The following is a 6,463-nucleotide window of genomic DNA, read 5'->3' as shown; positions in this document are numbered from 1 at the left end:
GGCAGTGAGGCAGACAGCTCTACGGCAGCTGGTGGTGTTTGCAGGGCAGTGAGAGACAGCTCTACGGCAGCTGGTGGTGTTGCAGGGCAGTGAGGCAGGCAGTTCTACGGCAGCTGGTGGTGATGCAGGGCAGTGAGAAAGTTCTACGGCAGCTGGTGGTGTTGCAGGGCAGTGAGGCAGGCAGTTCTACGGCAGCTGGTGGTGTTGCAGGGCAGGGAGAGACAGTTCTACGGCAGCTGGTGGTGTTGCAGGGCAGTGAGAGACAGTTCTATGGCAGCTGGTGGTGTTGTAGGGCAGTGAGAGACAGTTCTACGGCAGCTGGTGGTGTTGCAGGGCAGTGAGGCAGACAGTTCTACGGCAGCTGGTGGTGTTGCAGGGCAGTGAGAGACAGTTCTACGGCAGCTGGTGGTGTTGCAGGGCAGTGAGGCAGACAGTTCTACGGCAGCTGGTGGTGCGGTGCTGACTGAGCCCAACGGGGCGGCTGGTACTGATGCTGCTGGTAATGTGTCCAATAACGATGCCTAACCCTATAGTAGGGAGGAAATGAAAGAAAACAACTTAGAAGTGTTTAGTTTAGTCCCCTCAGAGCCACAGTCTGTAAATGATTAATCCACTGATTCACATTGTAGCAGCATCTTATGTCTGTGGCCCCCCCCCCCTCCTGGGAGGTAGAGTATGGTCTGTGCCCAGTCAGATTCCCAAATTGTGCAAAGTGTTGTACCACCAGTTATCCCAAGCTTTACTTATGTTTTTGTTATCCTAAGGGACATTAACCTTAGTCACAGTCTTTATAAGCAACAGCCTTTTTAATGGCCGTCCTATGCCCATTCATTCATATAGTGCGGTAATAGCCTTTCCTACATACATCAAAGCTTGAAGATTAAGTTGATCTTGATCCTCTTGCCCAAATGGGGGAAGTCAAAACTGTCACCAACAAGTAATAAGCTGCACAAAACACAGCGATGGCATTTATATCAGCCCTTCTGTGGGTTAGGTACCCATGTACTAACCATGTACTAACCGCGGACCAACCATGAACTAACCATGCACTAACCATGTACTAACCATGCGCTAACCACGCACCAACCACGCACCAACCATGTACCAACCATGCACCAACCATGAACTAACCATGCGCTAACCATGCACCAACCACGCACCAACCATGTACCAACCATGCACTAACCATGCACTAACCACGCACTAACCATGTGCAGTGGGCACCAGCACAAACTAGTAAATCCCACAAACTGAGACCTCGGCAGAAGCCCAGAATAGGTATTTTATATTCACCAAAGGGCAGTTTTCATCCAAGGAAAATGATTGGCCAATATTTGTTCAGAAACTGCCTTAGGGAACTGCTAGAAAATGTTACAATGGGAGATAAAATGAAGGTCCTAATCCTGTGAACTAACTACCATAGGAGGATGTTCGCGGCAGCCCGACCCAACCCCGCCGGAACCCCGACCCGACACCCCCCCACGGCAGCCCGACAAGACCCCCCACTCCCCACGGCAACCAGACCCGAACACCCCCCACGGCAGCCCGACCCGACCCACTGCAGCCAGCCCCCTCCGGCGGCAGCCAGGCCCAACCAGACACCCCCCCTCCTCGGCAGCCCAGCCCGACCCGCGGCAGCAAGGCCCGACCAGACAAAACCCCCCCACAGCGGCAGCCCGACTTCCCACGGCAGCCCCACCCAACCCCACCTCCCAACGGCAGCCCGACCCGACACCCCCCACAGCAGCCCGACCAGACCCCCACCTCGCCACGGCAGCCCAACCCGAACCCCCCACGGCAGCCCACCCCGACCCCCTGGCGGCAGCCAGACCCGACCAGAAACCCACCCCTGCGGCAGCCTAGCCCGACCAGACACCACCCCCCCACCGCAGCAGCCCGACTTCCCACGGCAGCCCCACACACCCGACCCCCCCCCCCCACGGCAGCCCGGCCCAACCAGACCCCACCTCCGGTGGCAGCCCAACTTCCCACAGCAGCCCGACTCCCCCCACGGCAGCCCGGCCCAACCAGATCCCCCCCGGCAGCCCAGCCAAAACAGACCCCCCCCCCCCCTGGAAGCCCGGTCCGACCCGACTCCCCATGGCAGCCTGGCCCCACAAGAAAACCCCACAGCCCCACCCGATCCCCCCCCATGGCAGCCTGGCCCGACTCTCCACAGTAGCCCGACCCTCCACAGCAGCGCCCAACGGACCCCACCCAACCTGACCCAATCCCTGCCCACCCAATGGCAGCCTGACCAGATCGTCCCCCACTATAGACCTGTCTCTACAATTGCGAGCCGCGACCCCCCCCCCCCCCAACTCAATATATCTTACAGAAAATCACCCCCCATGGAAGCCCAACCCGACCCCCCACGGCAGCCCAGCCCAATCAGACCCCCCCCCAGCCAAAACAGACCCACCCCCATGGCAGCCCGGCACGACCTTTCCCTCCCCAACAGAAGACCCATCCACCCCCCCCCCCTACTGCACCCCAGCCCAACAGGACCAGAACGCACCCCAATGTAAGCCCGGCCGATCCCCCCACAGCAGCCTGACTCGACTCCCCATGACCTGACCAGCCCCCCCCCCCCCATGGCAGCACAGCCAGACAAGACCCTACCACTGCCCAGCCCAACTCCCCATGGCAGCCTGGCCCCACAAGAACCCACACGATGCCCCCCATGGCAGCCTGGCCCAACTAGACTCTTCACAATAGCCCGACCCCACCCAACCTTCTCTTAAATTGCGCGCGACGCGACCCCGCCCCAGCCACACCCATCGCTTCTCGGCCTTTTGGCTAAGATCAAGTGTAGTACCTGCTCTGGCGTGGGGGGGGGGTGCATCCTAGCTAAGGGATGCACTGGTCTGCCCCTCCTCACTGCCGGGCAGAGAGGCACTTGATCCTCTGGCCGGAGGCCAGGATAGCATATTGAAGCCTGAGTTGAAGCGCCCCAGGCCTTGCAAACCTGAGGGGCCCTACTGCACGGGTTCGGATGGCCACGAGCAGCACGGGTTTTAGCGCACTCCTCACTTTATATGCCGTCCACATGCTCTTATGTCCCGGGCCTTTTGGCTAGGGCGTACAATTTTTATATTTTCCGGCCATTAGGCTGGGGCAGGACACCTGCACTTTATTAATTTTACCCCCTGACCCCTATTTATATTTTTATGGCACTTATTTTGCAGTTTTGCACTTTTGGATCGGGTGCTTATCCCTCGGGACTGCACTGATCTAGGGGAGGGATGTGTGGCCTTTTGGCTCCTTCTCTCCCTGCACCGGCCCCTGGAGCGGGCGCAAACCAGATGTTGGGACCTCTTCGGAGGTCCACTTGTGTCCGGACTTCCTCCTTGCTTCGGCTTGGAGGAGGATGGATAAGGGGGCTCCCCTAGCTTTGCGGCGAAGGGAGTCCGAAGACCCTTGCCTCCTGCTGTGCCTTTTGGCCGGGGAGGTCGGGGATAAAGGGGTCCACCGTAGCCTTCGGGTGAAAGTGGACCTGAAGACTCCTTTTTCACCTTGTGCCTTTTGGCCGGTGGTCTCGGGGTTTTAACGGACTAAGTCTCTTTAGAGACTAAGTCACAGGCACCCTACTGCACTATGTGTTGCACTTTATTGTGGGCACGTTTTTTTGCACTGGGTGTAACTTGAAGCACGCTCAGGCTTCAATAAAAAAAAAAAATGGCTTTTATCTTGCCTTGTCTTCTGTTGATCTTTTGGTCCTGGAGATAAAGGATGAGAGAGTTCCAGAAGAAATTCTTGGAGCAATTTTGGCTAGGTGGACTTAAGGGTTTCATTAAGATAAAGAATTGAACTGTGTGTGGCTTTCTTTAGTGAATGTTATTTGCACCCTAGCTGATGAAGTAAGGCAGACTTTAACAAATATAAATATAAAAGAAAAAATAAAAAAATCCGGATCCTATACAAGGGTGAATTGGGTATAAAGCTCACCAGGCTAAACCATCCCAGTGCCCATATCTAACCCCATCCCAGAGGGGCCCCCTAACCATATAATCTCCTGAAACTTACAAATATTGGTTTAGGGCAAAAACAGTCAGCTCTAGCCCCCGGCACGCACTATAGCCAGGCCCAGTCTAACCCTGGGATTTTGGTTATACCACATTTTATATTATTACTATTTTTACCCATTCTCTGCTTTGGTCGGTAGGGGGAAGGATATAGGGATCTCTTAGGGGCAGATTTATCAAAACACGAGTTCAAATCCCGAATGGGAAAAATTCGGATTGGAAACGAAAATTTCTGAAGATCGCAAATATCACGAAAATGCTTACGAAAAAAGCGTATTAGTCACGATAATATCGTATTGACGATCCGAAAGTCACAAAATTTTCGTACCAAACTATCGTAAACAGCGGCAAAACCAATCCGATTTTTTCGCGCATTTGTGGATAAGTAAATGTGCCCCTTAGCCTTACGGCACAGGGGATTCTACTTCCTGCAGGCATTTTGCTCGGGGATAAAGGGCTTTTCTGGGCCAGGAGGCTTCAGGACATTTGGCCAGCTAGTCCTGCATATATTGGCTTTTCAATTTTTCAGGCCGAGTCATTGCCCCCTTATACACTGTGTGGCACTTAATAGTGAGCACATTGTATTTTCTTGCACTTGGTTGATTGAAGCACACAGGCTTCTAGAAATACAAGGAAAAAACAAAAAAAATTTGGAGAAAAGATCCAATCGTATGGTTTGAACCAGAGTCAGACTGGTGAAATCCCGGTGGGCCCCAGCTCTAGTGGGCCCAGATGGCCCAGACCCGACCCTTGCCGGTGCTCCCTCTGCCCGACCGCTGCTCCCCTGACGCGTAAAATTTACGCGCTCGCGGGAAGGATGTCGGGTGGGGGGCCCTGCGAGGGGGGTTAGGGGGGCCCCTGCAGGGGGTTAGGGGCGGGGCACCTGCAGGGCACCTGGGGCGGGAGGCCCGGTGGGCCTTTCACCCCCCCAGTCCGACCCTGGTTTGAACAACTGTTGAAGGGTTGGGAACGTTGTTGGAACTGTATGACTGTACATATTAATGTATGGGATATTTAATATGGAGCATACGATCGATTAGTTAATTAATCAGCTTAATAGAGTGAGTAGATTTGAAATTACGACTTACATCACTTACAATCACTTACATGGGATAATTTCATATCGCTCAGAGGTTGGTTCCCACAATCCGTTTGGCCATTTGAGAGTCCAACCTGATTGGTTCGTAGCCTCGCACTCCCGGCTCTGAATAAATTCATGTGAGAATGGGCTTTGGGTTTGTGTTGTTCATGAAGCCCAATAAACACTTATAATAGTGAATTGTGTAGATGAGGGGATTGGGCTGAAAGCCAATAACATGTAATGGGGCTGCTGGAGCCGGTTCTGTACAGTGATGCTCAGAGGGTACAGTTACGGCTAGAGAATCCGTGCGGATATTGCTGGGGCTCAGGGGTAATTGTGTTGGGCTGAACCCCCCGACTGTTCCTCCCCTTCAGCTTCTTATTCTTAGCGCCCCCCATTTTCTAAATGCTACTCCTCCTACAGGTTTAGGGGTACAACACCCAAACTCCCCACACTTCTTTGCCCTATAGCAGAGCAGGTTGCTTGTGCTTTTCTAAGTGATCCCGCCCCACGTCTTTTTGTGGCGCCGCTCCGAACCCCCCATTTTTCCCATTGACTTTGACAGGGAAGATTTTAGAACTGCTGCCAATCTTACAGCTTTGAGGCTCATGGGCTCAGCCTGAATGAAAATATGATGATTGTTGGATGCCCAAAAGTGGGCGGAGCTGTGCACAGCCAATCAGATTTTACCTATTGGCTCGGCAGAAATCCAACCTGCTGCCAGTCTCACAGTAATAACGCCGGGGCCCCCAAACTTTGCAGGGTTAGGCACCAGGTAACTGCGGTTTAAGGTTAGGAAATGTGGGCAGAGCCACCAACAGCCAATTAGATTTTATGTAATGACTTTTAATGGGGAAATCCAACCTGCTGCCATTCTCATGTATTAACCCCAGGGTCCCCAAACTTTTCACAGTTGGTCAGTGAGAGAACTTTGGCGGGCACAACAACAGCCAATCAGATTTCACCTATAGACTTCATATATTTAAATTTAAACTGCTGCCATTCTTTAAATATTAAAACTAAGGTCCCCAAACTTTGCAGAGCTCGTCACCAGGTAACTGCAGTTAAAAAAAGTGGGTGAAGCCACCAACAGCCAATCAGATTTTAACTATAGATTTTCAATGGGGAAATCCAACCTGCTGCCATTCTCACAGTATTAACCCCAGGGTCACCAGAGGACTGCATTTTTAGGTTTAAGAAAGTGGGTGGAGCCACCAACAACCAATCAAACTTCACCTATTGTATTTTTTTGGTTTAAATTTAAATTGCTGCCTTTCTCACACTATTCATGTCAGGGTTCCCAAACTTTGCACAGTCAGTCACTGGCTGACTACGTATTCAGGGTTAGACAAATGGG

At 52.9% G+C, this 6,463-nt stretch overlaps 1 pseudogene; it reads left to right on the top strand.

Annotated features, from left to right (window-relative positions):
• Nucleotides 1-2,779: 2,779 nt before the first annotated feature.
• Nucleotides 2,780-2,909, top strand: LOC116407385 (annotated as a pseudogene).
• Nucleotides 2,910-6,463: the final 3,554 nt, after the last annotated feature.

The sequence above is a fragment of the Xenopus tropicalis genome, chromosome 8, assembly GCF_000004195.4.
Source record: "Xenopus tropicalis strain Nigerian chromosome 8, UCB_Xtro_10.0, whole genome shotgun sequence".
Taxonomy (NCBI): domain Eukaryota; kingdom Metazoa; phylum Chordata; class Amphibia; order Anura; family Pipidae; genus Xenopus; species Xenopus tropicalis.
Note: the sequence above shows the minus strand (reverse complement) of the source record. Positions and strands in the feature narration are given on the sequence as shown.